General features: G+C 39.8%; 1 protein-coding gene across 6 annotated transcripts in view; it reads right to left on the reverse strand.

The window, feature by feature from the left end:
- Window positions 1-23678, reverse strand: part of EBF1 (EBF transcription factor 1) — a 283302-nt gene that overhangs the window by 105780 nt on the left and 153844 nt on the right. The gene's annotated exons all lie outside the window — the stretch shown is intronic.

Here is a 23678-nt window from a genome sequence, read left to right on the forward strand (position 1 = left end):
GCAGCAAGGAAGTAAGGGACATATATTTAGTGCAGCAAAAACAGGATAGAAAAATGCCAGCCAAGAAAATTCCCTTATGTATAAGGAAATTTGTTTTACAAGTTTGCTGTCATGTGCAAATTTTCATTTAATACAAAACTACTGAAAATGTTCCATACATTTGAAATCTCCCTTCCACAATTAAACCCAGTTTGTACATAAATTAATGCTCAAATAGTGGTTAGTGGGAGACCAAAACCCTGAGAGGAGAAAGGGGCAAGTCTTGGTTAAAAGACTGACTTCACAGAAAAATGAAATATTTTCAATGCAGTCTATTTCCTGACCATATACAGTTCACTGAAGTAGCTATATGACCCTGACATATATCTCTAAGAAAAGACATTGCATTTTACAAAGCCAAAGAAAAAAGCAAACATTTCACTGAAAATATTTCCTTCAGTGTTATGCATCAGTGGACTGTAAACTCATAAAGACACGTCAATGAATAATAGTGGGTCTCAGATTCCAGGCTTCCTCCTTGTGAGCCAAAGTTTATCAACCTTTTGTCCAAAATAAACTACAGACTAAGGCCTACTAAAGCTCAGCCATGCAAAATTTAATCCTACAGCAAGTTTAAAACCTAGTGCAACCAGACAGAACAGTATTACACTTGCAATATCCATCAGTTGACTAAGCAGAAGCTAATCTGACCTCTTTCCATATCCAAAAGTGGGGCGGGGAATTGTTTGATCCTGTTTTACTTTAAATCAGAAAGTTAACTTTTGCAAGCATCCATCTTTTAGCACCCAAACCGAATGCTAGGTCAGCAGAATTTGCACACACTGACACCAAGGAACTGCAGGGTAAACAGCTTCAGAAAATCCCTTTTTGATGAGCAGCATTCTTTGCCCTGCTCTAGTTGTGATCTCACCCCTCAACAAGGCAAGTTTTGGTGCTTGTTCCTCCATGCCAAGAAAATCATACCAGGCAAATGGCTGCAAGGACAAATTGAAACTACAAGGGACGGTTTTCATTAAAGAAAAGTAAGGTAATGAGGAGGATTATAAAATATGATGCTTGGGATTATCAAGGACTGGATCTCCTGACCCAGGAAGTCCCTTCTAGACCTGTGCTCCTAAATAAGAGCAAGCAATCAACATAAAATAAACAGCCTCCACGCTTAAACAGGGGTTTGGAGACACTGTGTTTGTTTACACTAAAATAAACAGCAGTGTAAGCCATTACGTTTTCTCATCAAGCAGGTTCTGATATTCAATAACAGAAAGTTGGTGCTATTTGTTGTACATGTGTGTGTCTTTTTAAGCCTCTAATGGCCAGCTGTGACAGCCTGACTCAGATTGTGTAGAAGGAGCTGTCAGCACAAATCTTGGCATCTCGAATCCAGACAACTGCTTGCCACCAGGCGAGGGTTTGTACTTGTGCCAGAATGGATTTTGAGAGACAAGCAAATAGGGCATTAATTCCGCCAAAGAAAAACGAAAAGCGGGGAGAGTTCAGGATCTTACACTTCAGATGATGGCTTTCCTGTCAACAGCTCATCATTTAGCTCATGAGCTATGAAGGGCACGGACATCAGATCCCTCTTGCCCTAAGCTGGCCCTGTCATGCGAAATGCTGGCAGGATCCGGAGACCACCCCTCCGCGCGAGATTGCTTGCTGAAATAAAAAGCCCGGCCATCTGTTGGGAGGCAAAGACATCCCTGTCAGCTGGTGCCTATAGCCTCGAACAGGCCCTTATGTGGCAAAACCTCTCAGAGTGACTTACTCTTTGGGGAGAAGCTGGCACTGCCCTGGTTTTGCTGGTGGATGTTTGCCGGCTTCACCAAGCACTGAGCCCAACAGCTGCCTGACTGGTCTGCCGCAGCCCTGGAGCAACACCTCGGTACTGAGAGGAACTGGGACATGGAATAGTTAAAAATATCTGCACTGAAAGGCAGCGTCAGCCATGCAAACAAGGGAAGCTCCTTCCCAGTCTGGCTTTGCATAGCATAATGCCAACAGTGGGGTTGGCGGGTTGACTCAAGGGCCCCAACAGAGATGGCAAGCTCTTCGTCAAGCTCTCCAGGGAAACACTGGGCCTTCAATTCCCTTACAAAGTCTGAGCTCATGTCAGCTCAAAGGCCTGGAAAATCACTATGAAATACAAGAGTTGACTTTTGGGGTCTGCAAACTCTAACGCAAAAATTTTGAAGTCTAACTCCATTTGCACTGTACTATGTCCCCCAAATTCTACAGAAGTTTCACCAAAACAAACTGCAGAAGAAATAAAGCTCATCTATTTAAACCTACCAAAAAACCTTAGGCAAGGAAGCAAGCAAACAAAACTTCCTTTGAATTAAAACAACTCCAGAAAAAATTAACTTAAAAAAATAACAGTATTTTCAGAGGAACTTTCAAGACCCCAAGCTTACACAGCCAAATTCACTTTTTAAGTAAAAAGTCGCCAGTTTACAGAACACATTCTGCCAAGCACCGTATTTTTATTCCACTAAAAGACAAAACAAACTATAGGCTGCACTTTATTTTGGAACACACTAGAGTTGGAGTCCCCCTGGCTACGTGAAAGCATCCCACGCTCATCTAGGCAAGAGCCGGGCGGCTCCCGAGCTGGCACAGCACGCGCCGGCTGACGGTCTCCCCCCGCTTTGGCAGGAAGGCAGATGCGAACAGATTAAGACAAGGGTAGAGTGGAGCAGTTTGATTCACGGGGTTCAGCCTGGTCTCTTGATTCCTGCTTTAAACCGCTTGTTCAGGCGCCCGCTTCACCTCCAGTCCGGTCCTGCCAGCCTTGCTCATTAGCAACACTTCACTCTGCAAATATTTCAGATTTAGATTGACAGGACTGGTCCAGGAGAAGTGCCAACTGAGCTGAGCTCTTTGTAAGCATAAACCTCCATCCCCGTTTGTTTGCATCTAACTTCTTCACAGTGGGTTATTTTTTTCAGTTCTAACTTTCTCCACATTTGGCAGGGCTGTATAGCATTAATACTAACCACAGAGGATATATAGCATTAATACTAACCACTGGGGTCTGAAATTCATTCCCAAGATGAAAAAAATGTGCGAAACACAGGAGTGTTAATAAAATCTTCAACTTTAACTCTCTCTCCAAACTTAAGTGATTGCTGAACATCAGCTCTTCTGCCACACAGGACTCAGTCATCAATTATACTTATTGCTACCATTGAACGTTTATTTTTTTTCATGACTCAAACAAAACATATTTTCTGACTCCCTCCCTGACTACTAACATCCCTGGTGTGAAAAGCATTTGTGCATATGGAGCAGAGAAACAGAAACATGCAAACTTTCACAAAGCACTTGGATTTACTGACTTACATTGCTATTAAATCGTGATTCCATGCTTCCCTCCTTATGCCACAGAGACATGGTTGGAGGGTATGGAAGCACAGTTTTGGAGAAAACCAGTTAATTTTAGATTACATTTAGGTGAGCTAAGATGCAGCTCAGTGCAGGCTGCAAAAACTACTCAAGGATTGAAGTTGCCGAGCAGTTAATCCATACTATAGCACTGGACTACTACAGATCTCTAAGTAACTGCAAGGACCAATGTAGAAATACACCCTTCAGTTAAATACAAACCTCCAGTCTGAGTCAGGCCCCAAATTAACACGAACTTCTGTCTGCTGGGCAGTAGCTCTAACAAATGGGTTATTGGTTCTTCTGGGAGCGTTTTTTCCTTTTCTCACAACTCAATAGAAAATTCCTTTTTTGGAGATGAAGATTTTTTTTCTAACAAAACTGCTGCATTCCCAAAAGATTTTGGTGTCAGCAGGACTGTGCTCTCACCATTGCTCTCTGCTAGTCTGAGCGCCCTGGTTGCCCCTGCTGCCTTCCCATGCTGCTACTTCTGAATCCTGACTCCTACTTCTAAATCCTCGCTCCTACTCCTTCCATCCTCTGACTCCCCTCATTCAGCTAAAGGATCTAGCGAGCATGCTATCAGCTGGAGGTCACTCCACTTGTATGAAATACTCCCTGCCATTCATCGCTGGTCATCTTGTCCATCACACTGCAAACCAACCCTTTGGGTTTGTGAATACCCTCCCCAGCAGCATCGCACTCTTCGTCACTGCTAACTACCACAGTGATTTAAATTAAATAAATACACAGCAGAAATGGAAATACGAGCACTAGAGATGTAAAAGGATTTTGCCCTCTCACTTTTCCTGCCACTACAAATTAATACCAGTGTTTATTAAAAATAAATGAAGGGTTAAATTAAAGAAAGCAAGCCCTGACATGATCTAGGTTGGCTCTTCTGTCACTCCCCTGAAGGAAATTTAAAGGAACTCAAACACAAGGGCTTAGCAGTAGGATTTTCTTGCCATTGCCACAATAAATATGTCTGTGGAAGGAGAAAAAAATAGTTGGAAAGAAGACCTGCTGCATTCCTGATGCTGAAGAAAAGCTTGTTTGTTCCCGATACATTGGAGAAGTTGTTCAAGAACAGTACATCCATGTGAAAATACGACAGTTGTCATGCTGCCAAGGTCAGCCAGACCAGTGGCTATCCAGAAAGTGAGTGCTGGTTATACAACTTAAACCTGGCTAGGGCAAACAAAACTGACAAAATGCACCTTTTCTGAGGTATAAACGCATTTGATAGAAGAGGGCAACTTTAGACTCCTGGATGAAACACAGCAGTAAGTATATGTGGGTTTGCAAAATTAGTAAAACCAAAATACACGGGCTAGTGCAATAATTAGCAACAGTCCATCAGATAAAAGGATTGCATGCCCATTCTGTATGACATACCAATTCAGCAGAGTACTAAATATGTGCATTAATTTAAATACACAAGCAGTACTGATGGAGACAAAGGTACTACTCACATACTTCAGCACCTCACAGAACCAGCTCTGCTGTCAGCAGACCTCCTTTCATTGGTTGTCCTCCAAGGAAAAGAGGATGCTGGGGATGTGATACTACAAATACAGTTGCCTCAAACAGTATCTGGTGGGTATTTTATTTCTTGTGAAAACTTGGAATGTCAAGAAGTACTAAGCCAACATAGGAGACACTTCAGCCACTTCATTTGCTTCTTCAGGGTTTTCTATGCACTTTTCACACACTTTCTCAATCAGTAACTTCTACTGCACCTACAGATAACTAGATCTAGTTAGTAATTTGCCACTAAAATAAAAATACAGAGAAAATGCAGTTTAATGCAATTGTATTTGGAGAAGTAAATAATCAAAATGTAGAAATGTCCCTTTAGAAATTTCAGAAGGACAAAGGTATTTTTTTTGCCTTTCAAGTTGTCTCGTCTAATCAAAACTCCTATTTTACAATGGAAAATTCCCAACTTTTTAAAAATTAAGATAAAATAAAGTATTTATTTTTTTCTTGAACAATAATTTCTTTAATTTTCCAACATTTTTAAGCTTTACTTGAACACTTTTTTATTCCACTTTGCCAGAGAAAAATTGTCAAAATAATGGAATTTCCTACACTATAGAAAATAAAAGCTTAGCCCAGCTCTACTAATAACTGCAGAAAAAGGGGTGGGAAAAATCCTTCGCATTTAAGGTATGAAGATTCCCATTTTCTAACAATTCTATTGTTACAATGTTTTATTTTTGGTTTTGTTTTTTCTTTTTTCCTTGCAGACCTTTTCACATACAACTAACTGGTCTTGTCAGGTACTCTATTGACAAAAGAAAAATTGAGACTTACACTGATATTTACCAACATGAGGTTGTGCATGAAAATCAAATATAGGCATGGGGAAAACCTCCTATTACCCACATGTTCACAGCTGGATTTTACTTGGCTCTTTAGTCAATAAACAGCAGTAGCTACCTTTTGTGGCATTTTTACAACAGGAAATTTATTCTGCAGAAGAGAAATTAAACACCAGATACAGCCATCTAACTCTCTTCTAAACATAACCTTCTTGGGTTGTCAAATATCCTAACTAAGAAAAAAAATCCCAAATCTGCTCTCCCTGGATTCAGTGTTCTCACTGATTTAAAATGGAAGCAGAATCAGACCTGTATTTTGCATTTATAGGATGCTAAACAATTCACTGCGTTAAAACCAAAACAAACCAACAAAAAGCCAAAACCCAAAGCCTGGAAAATTATTTATTTTACTAGAAAATATATATCTTCCTCCTGAACTGCAGAAAATGTCCAAGAAAGGCAACGTGACACAGAGAATAAGCCTCAAGCAGTCAGAGTCTATTGACTGAGATTCTTCAGGCAATGCCATAATAATAGAAACAGAACAGTCTACATTATTTTTGTGAACTTGCTCTGACTCCTGGAGCTAGCATTGCCAGGGTTTGCTGTTATCAATACAGTAAATATTCAGCTCAGCACAGCAAATACCTGAGGAGGCACCCACATAATCACCAAATCAGAAGGTAGGACTGCCCAAAACAGCCTTAAATTACTCATTGCTTGCTTCAGCAAGTGTTCCCAGCCATTTTTCCTCAGGTTTGTGTGTTCTGCACAGTGAAGCACAGCATATCAATTTTTCATTTGCATCTTCTGGACTTCTCTAGCTCTCTGATACTGAGTTATAATGCATCAGAGAAATTTAGAGTAGTTTGGGAAAGCGTGTTTGGCATTTTCTCCCATGAGTGAGTTAGAATCCCAGAGAGACTGTTTTGGTTTCTTCTCCCAGACTTTTAATAAGAAAAGAAAGAGATAACACCACCAAAAAACAACATCACAAAACAGAATTAAAAATAGTCTAGAGGCAGGTTTGAGTGCTCAGTTTTCTGTAATTTAATTTTGCCCCCAGGTCTGACTTTTTAATACTTTTTTTTCTTAAAGTAGTGAAAATCTGAATTTTCTTATATCTCCTTACTTGTGCCCAGCTCCATTATCTAAAATTTTTATTAAATTTGAACTGCAGCTACCTTCCTATCACAAAAAAAAAGTTGAAAGTTTATGCCATCTGTGTACAGAGTATACAGAGCATATTTGGTTTATGACAGGTAGATGCAAGATAACTGAACATACACACATCCTTTACATTATATTGACACAAACAGCACTGTGAGATAAGCAGTGGAGTGCAGGTGCATCCACACCCCACGCACAGCTCCAGTTGTCAGCTTACATAGCACAGCAGCCTCCCGGCTCTGCCTCTCTTTGCATGCTTCAAATCACAGACTGTTCCTGAGGAGCTGAGGGGCCAGGGCTTTAGCTAAAATCGACAGACTTTCCAGCAGGAGAGTGCTTTATTATCGAGTGAGTACAGTCACATAATCAACAGAATTTACACTTATTTATTTAAAACACCAATACATCATCAATTTATTTCAGTTTAACTACTCTTCCCTTCACTCTTTCCCCATTTCACTCCTGTTTCCCCCCTAAAATACTAGGGTATAAAAGTGGGTTAACTATTTTTAATTTCTACTGAACAGACTAGACTTCAGTCACTGAAGAAAAATATAAACCAGCTCTGCAGTCTGTCATAGTTCACACAATGCCATTGAATTAGCAGCCCTCCCAGAGTCATACTTTTGCTACAAGAACCTCTGTTCAGTGTAAGTGATGACAGATAACAGCATTACTGTTATTGTAATATGATATCAGTATTCAGTTGCCTGCTACCTCAAGGTAAACTACTGTAACTTTAGCATGGTTACCAAAAAGCATCAGCAGTATCAAAGTCATAGTATGTCGGAGAGCAGTGTTAATCCAGCCGTCTGAAGCTGTTCTTCTCACAGCACACATAGGACCCTAAAACTTGTCACCTTGAGCTGAGGGTGCTGATGACATATTTCTTTCATCAGCTTACTGAGAAAGTTATAAAGATTCACATGGTAAATATTTCATGTGTGGGAAACACATTTCCCACCTTTCCCTGGATCAGGCACATGTAAATCACTGCATGTAAAATTGGGTACACTCTGCCTGCACACACAATAATTAATGATTCCTCAAATAACCTGACACCAACAATATCCTTAAATAACATTGACGCACCAGTGCTACCATCCAAATCTGCAAAACCCAGAGGGTCGGGCTATTTAAAGGACATGTGTGTGCGGTATACCTTCTGGACAGAGTCAGAGCCTCTAAAGCACTGAGAAAATTTCTGCAGGTGGAGTGCTGCACAAAACCCATCTGAACAGATGTATCCTTGAATGGTTACGCTAGGTATAGACATCATGTTACAACAGTGTTCCCTCCCGAGACCTGGCTCAGAACCTGCTCCATTTTGTTCTCAAGATTTTTTTTTTTAATTATTTTTTTCCTCTGAAGTGGAAGATGTTTAATGTAAAAAAAAGCCAGGAGGTCTGCTTACACTGACATGGAAATTATTTTTGACCAGATTTATATGCAGAACTGATGGCCTGAAGAGAGAGAAATGACAAAGAAAGATGCTGTTAGATTTTTATTTACAATAACCCATAGTGCCAATAATGAATCAAAAGCATATAAGAAATGAAGAAAGTGTTTGTTGAGTTCATTCATGTTTCAAAATCATTAAAAATACACAATCCAAGGAGTTTCCAGCCCCAGAGAAATGTAAGAGAAACTCAGCCCACGTGCTGAAGTGTGTCCATGAGATGCTGACTTAGAAACATGACTGTAAATCTTCTCTTCACACAGTCCTGCTATGAAGATGAGCGGAACTTACCTAACTACAGAGAAATATTTGGAAGCTGTCAACATGGTGAAAGAGTGGTCCCATGCCCTCCTCAGACAACTTATGCTTCAAAAAGCAAATGAACTGTTTGCTTCAAGTATCAGCAGTGAAGGACCTTATCTGGGGTAGAAAAAAACCTAACTTAAAGTTATTAAAAGCTAGCTTTTAATAAACTAAAACCAAAACTAAACTGGGAACTGGTCAGAGTTGGTGATAAAGGACAATCTGACAGAGATTCTGCTGGGAGATTTGATTTTACTTTTTCTAATAACCTTTTTTGGTTCTCTTGGGAAAAAAAAAGCCCAACAGTTAAAAGAAACTAGGAAGGGTTAGTCTAGAATTAGCTGCCCAGAAAAAAATCTATATATATGCAAATGTATATTTGTATTTATACAAGAACAAGCACAAAAATGCTACGGAAGAAAGTCAAGCGCTGCCTTCGGCTCCTGCCCACAAGCTGGACATTCCATCCAGGGGTTCCCATTGTTTCATATTTAAGAGAATAAAGCCCTTGCTTCCTTTACAGCAGGACGCTCTGGCAATGAGGATGGGATCCGGAATATAGCTGCTATTTTGAGTGCTGGAAGGAAGCAAAGAGTTGTTTTGTGGAAAGGCGGAGGCACTTTGTTTGAGCTGTGCATGCGATGGTTGAACAAGAGAAGATATTCCAGGGGTGTTTGAAGGGGATCCTAAAGTTGCTCTAGGTATAAAATGCTGCAGAATTTTTTGTGTGTGTATGGGGAAGCAACCCAGACACTGTAAAATTCATTCTAAGTCACCACAGAAGGGGAAGACTGAAAGAGAAAGGGGAAAGGAGAGTTTTTGATGTGATGGTGAAGAGGATCACGCTATATGTAATGCTGGATATGTCATTAATAAATATTTCATGTGTGCTCTACCTTTAACAGGACATTGAAAGAGCTTAATTAATCTCAGAAATAACGACCTCTTCAGCAGACATGTAGAATCAAATCATGTCTGCTTATATCACAAGTTTTGGATGAAGTACTTCAGAGCTTTTCTTAAAGCAATGGACCTTGAATATGTAGGAAAAATACTCTTGCTGATGCCCTCTTCTGTGCCAGAAAGATGTGGAAAAAGCATTATAGCCTGTAGCTACAAAGTTATCTTTTGCACCCATCTGGAAAGGTGATGCTGCTAACAAGAGTATTTTCTTCTGTCCTTGAAGCCAACCATCCAGTGAGGGTACCAAGCTGAAGAACAATGTCCCAAAACTGGAGTAGAATTCAGATCAGGATACTGGTGACAAGTTATAACTGGAGTAAAGGAAGCACATGAGTTGGCTGTAATAAAATATATTATGCTCGTGCCACTGTGTAGTTAGTTGGTTGGAATTATGAGAAACAGCATATTCAGCATAGAGTTCAATGGACCAAAGACATCATAAGGACAGAGGCACAGCACTGGATACCCTACACAAGGGAGGGGAGCAGGGAACAATGTGCATTATTATCTCTGGAAAGAAGGTGACCTCTGTTAGCAGCTACAGACATCTTCTATGGATGTTAAAACAGTCAAGAGTTGGGATCTCTCCTGTATTTCTGGAGAGAAATATATGTCTGGCTGTGTCACCAAGATGCTTTTCTGTGTGGAAGCATGGATGACACCTGTGATCAATAGGATTCATATCCACAAAGCACAGAACATGATGGTTTACAAAATCTTATATCAGTACTGCATAATTCTTTTTTTTTCTGTATCACTGTAGAGGAGTGAGGAAAGTATCATCGATAGAAACAAGGTTTACAACGAGCAGTTTAGTAACCCTGTCAGGGCAGAAAGGTTCAAGTTCCTGTTCATTTACACCACACCAATGAAAGTCACAATTAATTCAATGGACTAGGAAGTGCTTGCAATTTAACAACCTTCTACTCTTTTATTTTATGTGCTATTGTTGTTTTGAGAACAATTGTGCCGGCAACTGGCAAAGAGCAAAAACTTAAGGTGCCTCACCCTAGCACCTCCCTAGAAAAAAAATAATTCCTCATTAATGTAAACATAACTAACAAATCTCACCCCAAATCTTTCTAACTAGACAGTAGCTTTAAATCATCAAGAACTCTACATGAGTCCTGAACATTGATCATTCTTTTTTCACTCAATTCTGAAGCTCTGACAAAGTTCCACTAAAGACCTAATTGCATAATAATTAACATAAATGTTGAAACACATTACCCTTTTTATAATACATACATACCACTAATGAAAAGGCCGAAATCCTTTAAGATGATTGGCTAAACAGTGCAAACCTAGATGACAAGATCAGGGGCTGATATCAGAGATATTAATATAAACCTAGAGAAAACATGAATTTTCACCTTCTCTAGTGAGTTGAGACTCCAGGCCCAGAGTTAACTAATGCAGGAAATAAAAACACAGCTATATGCCCAAAGGCTTGATGAACCTCACTTGCTGAGCATACAATATCAAGTGTTAAATACCTGCTTAATCTCCAAATAAAACTTAAGAGGGAGTTTGAAGAAATACTGAGCAGTGCCAGTAACAAACTTATCAGCAGACACGTGTTAGGCAACATGCTAAAATACCCTGACATCAACTTGTCAGCAATAACCACCAACTAACAGACAACCCTGACAAAATAATACTGAGGGCTTGATTCAAAATGAAGAGGAAAATACAGTTAAATGTACATTACCTAAACAAGTTGTATGTGACTTTAGTGTCTATTAAATGCAATAACATTACTTCAGGTTCAGAAGTATGAATCATTCTGATTACAACTGAATGACCAAGTTTCTATCCTCAAAGTTTTCTTCCCCTGCAGAATAACTATGACAAGTGCAAAATGATTGCACTGTTCCCATCCCTCCAATGAAGCTTTTCAGCCATCCTGGAGCTGCAGCATTACCCATCTACAGCCAGATTTAGCCTTTGCACCTTCGAGTCCTCCACCAATGTTTCGCACAAAGTTCATGGATATAAAGAGGCAGGTTTGGCTCACTGCATTTAGGAGAGCATGAAGATCCCTTCATCTAAAAGATTCCTTATGCTCAGTACAAGCAACTAACTGAAACTAGCAAGGACACTGAGGAGAAAACTTTCATCCTTGCAGTAAGTGTCTTGGGACTTGTTATGACTACAGGTGGCCAGACACTTGACTTTGTGTCTCTCCTGAAAGACAGCACCTCCAGCAACGCAGTACTCCCTAGTGTGACACCTCTTCAGTAGCATCTAAAAGGGAAGCGTACCTCCTACTGAGTCACCAAACACTGCTTCCCACAGTAGCGAGGCTTTTCCTTAGAGGACTCTTCTTTTAAAATAAAACCCGTCAGTCTAGTGATGCAGTGCCAATAACTCCATGTGCTTTTGCTTTTGTGTATTCTGAAGGCTGCTTTTAAAAAAAATGGGTTTCATTACATAGCGGGTTACAGCCAAGTGACATGTCACAAGTTTTGAACTGATCTAATTTTTTTGCAAATGGACATGGTCTTCTTGATCTCCATCCAGTCACTTAGAAGGCACATTCTAGTGTTCACCTAGATGTCCCTTTCAAGCAACAAATGAATACAGTCTGCATTCTTTGGTAACAGTTTTAAGTTATGTTTTAAATTCCACTTCTAAAGATCACAAAATAATGAAACAAAAATATTCTTTTTCCTTTAATCAGAGGAATCTTTATATTGAATTGTAGGCAATAATGCATTTGAGATACAAAAACCAAGAATGAAAGCGGAGCTGGCAGAACACCCACAGAACTGTCCTGCCTTCATCCTGTAGAGAATCATGTTTTTAAAATGTCCAGGCAGAAAATTTTCTGGAATTTTAAGTATGTTAATAGCTCAAAGTACTGATGACTCCAAGCCAAATCCCCAAATTGGAAAGTTCCTGAGCTCTAGGCAACATTCAGTCTGCAGTTGTAAAAGAGTGAAACAAAAACTCAGGTGGAAACACGCACACCTTTTGTGAAGCTCTAACCTGAGGTTAGCACCTGACCAGAAATAACCAGTTCAGACCCCATCTTGGAGACCTGACCTCAGGACCAAGAAGTCTCTAGAATAAAATGGAAATGTCTTCTTGAAATATGAGAGGCTGGTTTCTCCTGTTGCATTGTCTTTCTCCAAACTATCTCCACCCATTACTTCTTAAAGGACATTGGCAAATGGCACCCCTTAGGCTGTATAAATCTCTGCAGAAGGAATGGCATAATTTTTCTCCCATCACAAACCTTCCAGTCTAGTATTTGACAGCCTAGATCAGGTGCTGTCCAAACATTTATTAAAACATTTTAAATGATGAATATATCCAATTATTACTATTAATGCAGCTAATACTGACTAATGAGGGGGAAACATACTAGCTTGTGTCCCGCAATTCATTACCCCTGCCTTGTCAACAATTCAAAGCCCAAAACCTAATCATCCATACCGGGCCCTGTTATATTTCACACGTCACATTTAATAAGTCACTCAGTGCCTATAAATTAATGTAACATGTCGGCGTTTATGAGTGCGGCTTTGTCGCTGTTAACAAATGATGTGCTGGCCTGGTCTGCTGCAGCTCGGCAGTGACGAATGATGGAGGATGATTTCTCTCCAAACTATAAACTACACACTGGGGACCCCAGCAACACATAGATACACCTACACACGTGGGCACACGTGTGCGCACACATGCACATGCATACTCTGTGTGTATGGAAGTGGCATATAATACAAAGAACGAGCACCTGCATATGCTTTTGTAGGTATACTTCATACATTTTGATGCGGAATACTTTTCAGTCCAGTCATATTTCATCAACATATATCATACCTAATCATACATGCATACATATGAACACTAGATCCATACAGTATTACAGGAATGTATGTACAACTCTTCAGCAAGTTTACCAAAACCACATCTACTGTATGTATCATGTGACAATTTCCCTTGCACTAGTTTAAACCAAGATTACAGAATGATACTACATACAGGTGGGACCAAGCCAGATTTACAATTAGTCTGAACATTTGTAATATTTCCATGCTTAGTGCTTCTGTAGCCAACCACAGCCTGAAACAGAAATGAAACACCATAGACTTGTATTGCAAAATGTGATGCTAAACTGCAGATGACTGGCACAGCACCAACGGTTTCTTTTCATTTTCTTGAGCAAAAATGATTCTTTTTTTAAACAGTATGAATAATATATAACTTAAGAACTTAAAGGCACACAGTACAAGAAGAAAAAATGTACATGTGATATACATGTACTTTTTAACATTCTTCTTCCTATTCTCCTGCAAAAAGTGTAAGCACTGAAAAGTAACAGGGAAAATCAGCATCTTTTTGGTTACTTTGGTTACAGCTGTGGCAGGTTCAGGATTGATGAAAGACATCTGGATCTACATACGGCTGCATTAAGTACTACTATATGCAGTAATAAAACTGCATGTTGCAAATGCACACTGTGGCCAGGAGGGAAGTTGTCACTGGAAGCAGCTTTTATAGAGCTCAACTGGTTTGTCAGCAGCAGAGGAAGAAGACAGATAAGGAAAGAATCTTCAAGACCTGAGCACACAGTCCCTAGGAAAGCTGAATCTTACCAAATCACAGATCAGGACCCCAGTTTTGACTTTGTAACAAAGCTTTCCCAATGGTAATGCCTATTTTACTCTTCCATTCGCTTTTACGTCAATGGTGTATCCTGTGTTACAGCAACAGATTCCTTATGAAACGATACGTATTCAAATACACGCAATAATTTGAAAAGTTTAACTGAGATGTGAACGAATTGGTGACGAGCCCACAGTCAGTCTCGGAGCGATAGATCTGACTGTGAATTTTCTGGGTTCTTTGCCTCTGTTGGGAAATGACAGTCTGTAAAAAAGAAACTTGTGGGAAAGAGTCATGTCTGAGGGTCTGCCAGTATGAAAAAAATGTCAGAAAAAAACCCCTCCAGCGTGTCAAAACATCATCTTCAGATAGTTTACAAATTAAAAGCATCCTTTCCTGGTAAAATACAAATCTTGTTTGCAAATTTTAACTACAGTAAAAAAAAAAGTTAGAAATACATTTAAAAGATTGACATGGAAAAGATAGCATTTTTACTCACAAATTTCCCTTTTGTCTTGAACTATTAACTCACAAATAGCATAGTGATTCTGGTTGTAGATGGTTTTTTCAATCCTGGTTTCAAACCAGAAAACTCTTGAAAGGCCTCTGGACCTGGAGAAAGGTTTCTTGCATAGGTCTAGCAAAAACCCCACAGATGTTTTCCGTGTGACCCCCTGGGGTTCAAGCCACCAAAGCTAAGCCCATCTCTGAGGGAACATCACACTTCTAGCAACACAGCGACACAGGAAGCCCTGCACAGCTATGTTTCACTGAATTTGGGACCAGTTACGGGTACTGAGATTTAAATTTGCCTCTTAGGAACAAACAGCAAAGAACACACGAAGCAATGCTGACACCACCAAGGTCCCCTCTGCCAGCTAGGGCTGGAAGACCTTCCCAAGCCTTCCACTCAGGCAGTGCAGACAGAGATGGGCTTCTCCAGAGGCCAGTTCTGGGCAGGAGCCCAGCCCAAGTGCTCCAAATTGTCTTTGGAAAAAGTTTGTCTTTCCAGAGCCTCTGTGGAGTGTGGCCAGCTTCCCGATTTGAGCTTTTCCACCGTGCTCCAGGGCTAAATTGTGCAAATACCCCCTTGAAAGATGCCTTCTTACAGAATGGGAAATTTTAACCTTTCTATAAATACTGTCTCTGAAATATATATATACTTAAATAGTGTTCAAAACCGTTTAGGTTTCAACCACTGACAAAGGTTTGCTCTTTGCTTCATGTCAGCAACAATGACTCAGTGCTTCCATGTCCTCCTGAAGCAGCAATGCTGAAGAGTGCAGCAAAAAGTCGTATTTAGTTTCCAAAATCAATCCACCCTGGAAGGGCCATCCAATGGTTGAAGTACTAGACCAGAACACAGAAGACCTAGATTCATGTCTCTGCTTGGTATATTTTGTAAGCCTCCAAGTTGCTTTTAGGCTGCTAAAGATGCAATTAAGCTCTCTTGAAAGTCCTACTGCACATTTTACTGCATCTTTAGAAGTCAAAACACCTTTAAAAATCTAGCTTTAAATCTCTCTGTGTCTTCTTTTCCCATCTTTAAAATAGGGATCACGACACTTCCCTAGCACACAGGTACTGTAAGGATAGATAAAGACAAAGACACTTTCTAAAAGGTGTCACACATATCTAGGATTCTCTCATGTATTGTTGGCATAAAAAAAATCTTAGATATCTTTAAAGACTTCTGATATATAAAGGGGGAAACGATGTAGGATTTCATAGACTTTTTTTTAAATGTCTCTAAGAAAATTATTCAGTACAGGCAGTATCAGTGAATGAAGAACACCAATTTGTTTTTCTAGGTCGTGTATGGGGTTTTTTGGCACTTCATACCTTTAGACTAATAGATACGGTAAAATTTTGTTGAAAGGCTTGAGCATTGCTGCTCCTGCACTCTACATAATTGGGCACTACCCCGTGCTGAAGGAAACTGTTTCGGAGTACAGTCTGAGGTCAGCCACGGCGCGGCAGCGTGCAGTGCATAACAGCAAAGGCTAGTTGACCAATTAAAGCTAAGTGATGCCTTGGTGTCCCAGCAGCCTGCCATTTGCACAATGTTAAAGGCAATAAAGACCCTGAAAACCTGGGACCACATTCCAGCCAAGCAACACAGAGACCTCTGATCAGAGAAAATAGGGAAGGGGGAAAAACAAGACTCCCAAGATATCAAATATTTTAACAATTTCACTAAGGAAAATTTATTTTGTAGTTGGCTATTAAAATGTGTGTTACTTTCCCTAAAAGCAATATTGTATTTCCAGCACCTAACTCAGAAATTATATGGTGCAAACCTCCCTCCAAAGTAACTCTGACAATACCTAGGCAAGCAGAAGTTGAGACCATCATTCCCGACCAAAACCAAATTGTTTGAGCAGCTCAGCTGTACAGCACCTCCCATCACTTTTTTTTAAATCCCATTCTCCTCAGTGCCCTTTACCATCTTTAGTCCTTTCAGTCATAACTTTTGTGGGGCAATATTATATTATTTGTATAGAAATCTGACCTACTGGATGCCTCCAGGTACTACTGCAAAAGACAATATGTAAGAACAAATATTTTTTTTTTTTTTTTTCCTTACATACACATTAAGCTCTAAATGGGCAGGAAGAAAAGCAAAAAGTGAGCTGAGTGCTAACAGGAAAGCTTAGTAATGTACGCATGCCACAGCAGTCATGCTTAGCTCTGAAAACTTAGAAAACTCCATGAGAAAGGTGGAGACTTTGCAATAAAGCATTGCTGGGGAAAGCTTTAAAAAAAGGAAAAAAAGTAGAATTACCCTGTTGCAAGGGATTCATGGAATCTCTGAAATCTTGAAGAAAAGAAGAGAAATCTGCATGACAATAACATTGTTTCCTTCTCTGAGGGACCCACAGGTCTCTCAAAATGGTACAGAAAAGAACAGAGCTCTTTTCATTTCAGCCCATTGTATAGAACGGTGAATGTCGCAAGGTTTATTTTATAATGATTTATTATCAAGAAAAATAAGGGCTCAGGCAGAGACATATTTTCTCAAGAATTTATTGTTCACCAAAATGGTTTGTTTTGCAGAAACATTTCTTTTTGCTCTATTTTTTTCTGGCAGTTTGGCTTCATCCTAGAGCTGCCTTCATTCATACTTTGCTTTGAGAGAGGTAAATTTTAATCTTCACCTCTTCTGCTACCTGCTGCTCTCAGACTTCCCCTGAACAGGGATGCTGCATATGTAATCACTGCTAAGCCACCCCCTTTTTCTCCCTGCACCGTACCTCTCTGGGTCCTCCCTTCTGACACGTCAGAGTTCACAGACCTCTGGAGAGCCAAGAAGGGAGCAAAGCACTGCCAATATAAGACTCAGTCCACTGTCACCAGAGACAGAGGCACATGCCTGAATCCCACAGTGAAGATCTCCTTTGCTGAGCTATGCTAGCAAAATCACTGCTGGGGAATATCCAGGTGGCCCGGGAGGACAGGAGCAGCCCAAGTCCATCAGCTGGAGCAGAGGCTGGTGCTGGTGTTTGGGAACTGGTTCCCTGAGGGAAACAGCCAAGAAGAAACTCAGCTGGAAGAACATCCTTCCTAATCCCTGTGTGAGCAATGAAATGAGCTGCACTGAAATGAAGGGCTTTAACCAGCTCTCCTTACCACCTGCCTGTGTGAACTAGCATCTCTACAAAAAGCCTGGCTAGCCATGTTTTGCAAGATCCTGTGCTGTTTCAGTGCCACCAAAGACTTCAGCAGTCTTCCTTTCCTATGTGTTCCTACTGCACTTCCTTATTATAGCAGAAGCACAGTTTATATTCTTTATGTCCTTAGTCCATATAGCCACCAGTTAAGGAAATGCCAATATTCTGTTTTCATAGGGGAGGAAAATAAGCGACTTCACAAGGCCATGCAAAAGTTTTTGGGAAAAGAAGGGAAGGTATTCCAGTACATGGACTGGTACTCTGGCCCTGTTAGTGACTGAATTTCTACTCCAGTAATTATTTCTTCTAATTAGAAAAGCAGAAGGATTAAAAATTTAAAATAAAGTCTACTTCAGCTGCATTTTCCAACTAGAACTAGCACTTGGTTCAGAAAGTAGATAAACCAAAAACTGAACAGGCAAAGAAAACTCAAAGTGCATTGTATGTCCAAGATAAACTGATGCAATTCCACATACTCAGTAAAAAAATAAAGTCAAAAGTAGGTCAGAAAAGCTGACAAAATTAATCACAGAAAAGATGAATAGGAAATTCGATGGAAATAAGATCACTTTTCATGATGAATTCATAGTCAGTGTTTAATTGAGTACAATGAACTTGAAAATACACTCGGTGAATGTCTGCATTAGCTGGACTTCTGAATGTTTGTTAGCAGTTAAGATACACAAACTGATCAATAGTGTAAAACAAAGGAGCTCAGGTATGCATGTGTACTCATACATCACTTCAATAAATTATCCTGGGTGTTACAACTGGGGGAAGGGAGGGGGGTGGATTTAGAACAATCATTTTGGGATCAAGAGCTAAATCATTTCAACCACATCTTGATTTCTTCAAAACTCGGCAGGAATTATGAGGCTTAACAGCATCTCAACAATTAGCATATTATAAATACAAAAATGATATATTAAAGCGAGAGGAGAAAAAGGCCAGCATTTTACACCTACAGTAATATAATTCCACTACTTAATGCAAAGTAACAGGCATTAGAGTGTTTGGGATCCTCTTGTATAGTGTTATCTGTTCTATCAGTAAATGAGACTATGTGAACAGTACAACCTATAAATAATTCAAGGCCTGAGATGGCAATTATAGAACCATGCACAACCAGCATGAATATTTTATGAAGGCTAAAACAGCCCTCAGAATGAATCATGGATAGATGAACACACACACATACACACACACTCAGCTGTTGGCCAAGTATTGCTTCCAGACATGGCTTATATCTGATCCTTAGTACATCTAAAAAGAAATTTCCTGAATACAAAAGTCAGAAGTTACATCTGTATTTTTATATATTAAAAGATATTTAATAAATAAATAAAGTGACTGTAGAAAAATATATTATATTGGTGAGGGAAAATGTTTGTTTCTTTCCAAAGATTCTGGTAGGAATTAGGAATTCTAAACAACTTTTTCCTACACACAAAACATGGTTGACAAAAGCAAACTATGATGTACAAAATAAGGGCCTGCAAGGGCTGTGCAGTACGTTGGTCTGCAAAATCTGCCCCTAAAGAAGGACTTGCCTACATGGAGATATTTACCAGTAGAGATATACTGGTATAACTTCCCATATGGGCACTATTATTGCAGCACAAGAGCATTCACATGGGAGTTACAGCAGTATAACTACTCCAGCATAATTATACGGGTATAATTATGCCAGTAAATTTCCCTGTATTAGCAAGCCCAGAGAAAACCTCCCTGTAAGGAGCACGGCACTGCTGCATCCTGCCCCGCTGCAGAGACAACAGGCCTGCAGCGAAATACAACTCGGAGCAGAGTTCCCCAAATCCTGCTCCCAAGCCAGGGCACTCAGTGGCACATGAGTAAATTAATAACACACTAGCAAAAAAAACCCCTTCTCTTACATGTATATCATGCGCATAGACACAAAGACATGTATGTGCACACATACACACTATTTATACTATATATAAATACACATACATTTATTTATATGAATTTACATTTTAGAACATATGTGTTATAAACACTGTCTGATTAGTCCACAGATCACCTCTTTGAAATGAGGATGTATAATTTCTCCCATTCTCTGACTGGTAAAACTAAAATACACAGTTAAAACACCACCAGCTATTAAAAGAAACTGGGCTGGAACCTGAGTGACCATCAGATAACTCTTCTACGCCAAATATAAACAGATCTTTGATAGCTTGAAGATTTCACATGTGCGAATATAACTGATGCAACTGGTTTTGGGCACGTGGCAGTTTACGCACATGCTTGAGAAATAAAGATTAAGACTGAAAACAGAAAAGTGATGGGGCTAAGGAGGCAGTATCAGATGTTTCTTACCAATCTTAATACATATTTGCCCTTTTTTTTTTAAACTCTAATTGGGTCTTTCATTTGCATCTAAAAAAGGATCTTTTAAGGCTACAATTTAAAACGATGCGTTGCAGACAGCCTGCCGAGTCCTCCTGCAAGGATGTGCCAATGAATAGGGTCATAGTGTCACAGACAGCACAGAGAGCACGAACTCACCCATCTCACTGCCTTTTCCTGCACGACCCCTATAATTTTGTGGGTTTGGCAAACACAAGGGGCAATTGTGTCAGCCAGGGTCAAGCTGCCATTGTGGGGGGTTTGTGGGCAGGATTGGTATCTGAGGGAGAGGGGTTGTGTCATGCTGGGTCAAGATACTGCAATTGTGGGTGCCAATTTGGCAGCTACTAGGTGGGTTGCAGTTGTTTTCCAGGGAGGGAAGAGACGAGAGTACAGGCGGCTCTGGAAGATACAGTTTGAACTGAAGCTGTTTCTAGAAGGTTTGGCACTAAGAAGAAAGTGAAGTTAGTTCAAGGAAGTGGGGAGATTTCAGAGGCACAAAGCATCTGGGAGCTAGAATGGTTTAGGATATCTATAGGGGAAGATTCAGCCTCTAAATGAATCAGCGCCTTCAGCAACCTTTATCGCCATGAGTATAATATCTTACTCAGCAAATAGGTGCATTTTCTCCAGCAGAAGAACCTGGAAAACAACACATCCCTCAGCATGTACACCCATGAGAAACTGGTGTACTGGGGGAGAGGTTTCACAAGTGGGTTTTACAACCTAATTCTGCCTTGTTTGCAACCACGTCCTAACTCAGCCTTTTTTCTCTCACCTGCCTGTGCATTTGGAGATGCTGAATTATGAGTCAAAATTGTAACTTGAGCATGATCAAACTCCTGGTACATATGGATCCAGCAAAGCAGAACTGTGGAGTTTGTTTTTTCTCATTTAAAGGCAGCGAATAAAAAAAAAAAAAAAAATCATGAACAGAAACACATACCTTGAGACCACAAGTCCAAAGGAAATACTCTGCTAATTGCAAGGGTGTATTAAAGTCATGAACTAAGTAAACTAATTTGCTCTTGGCATACTTTCTATACCTCCCAGGTTTCTGTTTAGAACCTCTGTTTAGACATTTCACAATCTAAATCTGGTGAAGTCTGAAAAAGGCCTTCAGAAGAAGGGGGAAAAAAACCCCAGGCAACTGGTGTAATAAGCAGCTTTTGGAATTTGATCTGGCTTTCTATTAATTTGCAATATAGATTTGATTTCCATCTCAAAAAATCTGAATGCTTAATCTTTTATTTTCATTATTTTGACATTTCTGTTTACCTTTTAGAAATGCTATCAGAGGCACAATGTGGCATTGGAAAGCTAAATGCTAACACATGGAGTGCTCTACAACTGCAAAAATTTCTCTCATACTTTTGCAATACCACAGCCAAAATCAACAGTACAAGTTTGATTTTCTTCATCATGAATTGACAGCTTATTTATCTCTAAGGAAGAACTTTCTAAACCCCTTAAGCTTCCAAACAACTGAGGGAGGATTCTGCTGACTATTCAAAAATATTGGTGCCTCAAAATTATAAGCTAAATTATTCAATTCCTTGTGTGTTCCTTCCAAAAGAAAAGAAGTATGCACTATGAATTGCAACAGACTTCATAAAAACAAAATTCAAAAGACTGATCTGCCAAAAAACTTTCTTATTAGCAGGGCATCTTTCATCTGCTATTAAACCTGTGTTTATCCATATCGTGCATAAAGTCCAGCTAAACAGTCGTCATGGTATCAGCTGATCTTGAATACATATAGACCTTCGAACACTTGGTCAAGTCTCATTAAAGTCAAAGTTTAACACGTGCTTCAGTATGTGCAGAACAATGATGGATTTATATTAAATGCTCAGTTGCTTTCTTGAATTACGGCCTTAACCACTTCATACTCCAGTGAAGGTAAACATGATCCTTCTCATAATGCTGGATAATGCCAGTGCTTTAATACAGCAAGAGCACAGGCATTGCCAAATTGCCATTGCCTGCAGCAGAAATAATGGTTTCTGGTGACTGTTAGGCAGAGCGAGCTGGTACGTAAACGCTGCCCCAGAGCCGTACAGGAGAAAACATAACCCTGTCACTGCAGTACCCGACTAAAGCAAACCCGGACTCTGTCAGCCGCTAGCTGTGCATCAGCATCTCCCACAAATGCTGCCTTCCAGTGAGTGAGCTAACTGCTTGTTTGCAGTAGAGACTTTAAATCAATACACGGGAATGAAAGTATCCAGCAATGCTAACAGATCAAGTATTCAAATGTGGAATCCAAGTAACATTTCACTTGCCAGTAAAAAGCCCAATGTAACTCATTCACCCATGAAAAGAGCTGTGTCTGAAGTCATCTTTATTTACAATGTGTTTGTGCCATATGTTTGTTTGGAAAGTGGAGGACGAGTTGGAGTAGGTGACATATCTCATAGCTTGCTTTTCACACACTCCGAATTCAGACTCCAAAGGTTTGAGCCTCACAAGGCAGTTACTGAGGAGCAGAGCAAGGCACACATTTACTTGCACCAAAACTACATAGTGTGTTTGCTGTGAAAGTGGTCTGTTAGCCTGAGCTTGTAAATCAGGAATTCCCCATGCAAAATACTGAGTTACTCTGCTCTAAAACTGGTGTAACACAGAAATCAGTCCATGTGCCACTTTACCTCCACTGTCCAAACTGCAAAGTGGGTATAAAGCAGGAATATGCTGATAGGCTATGAGTTTTTCTGAATGTCAAACTGGTCAAAATTTAGAATTTTTGTTTGACTTAGAAGACTGAAATTTTGAAATTTATTTTCATCTGAAATGAAAATAAAAAACAACATGCTGTGAAAAACTAGAAATTGTACCTGGAATATCAAAATCACCTTATATAAGGCATGATAGAAGTACTCAATATGGTGGGAAATCTGTAATTTCCTCAGACATCCTGCTGTCCACCATGATGTATACCACAGTCAAGTGAAACTTGATAACAGGGAAAAAAAAACCCCAGACTTCAGGTTTTCCTGTTCCAAGCTCTCAGACCACCCTACCCTTGGAGCTAATGGAGAAATCTCAGATAGCAGGAAAGAGCTCACAAGGAAAACATAAAACCGCCAGGAGCAGGAGGTGTCTCCAGCTCTGCCGTACAAAGTATCATATAACATTTTCATCCACTTATTTTTCTAAAGTAAGAGACCCTTTTCCACCACAAACTGCAAGTAAAATATCATACCATATAATTAAATATATGTTCAAACCATGTGTGAATCCATTCGATAAAAAAGCTATTATTGAAAGCACTGTTCCATCCTGAAACTGGTATTTTTGTAAGCAATTGCATCCAAAAGGGATGGCTTGTTTCTAGGTTACTCTGCAGAGTGGCTGTCTCAAGAGAGTTGAAAGAGCAAAGGTAGGTCTTTCCTGTATATCCCTATCAAGATATTA

Source organism: Strix aluco, chromosome 13, assembly GCF_031877795.1.
Source record: "Strix aluco isolate bStrAlu1 chromosome 13, bStrAlu1.hap1, whole genome shotgun sequence".
Classification (NCBI taxonomy): Eukaryota; Metazoa; Chordata; class Aves; order Strigiformes; family Strigidae; genus Strix; species Strix aluco.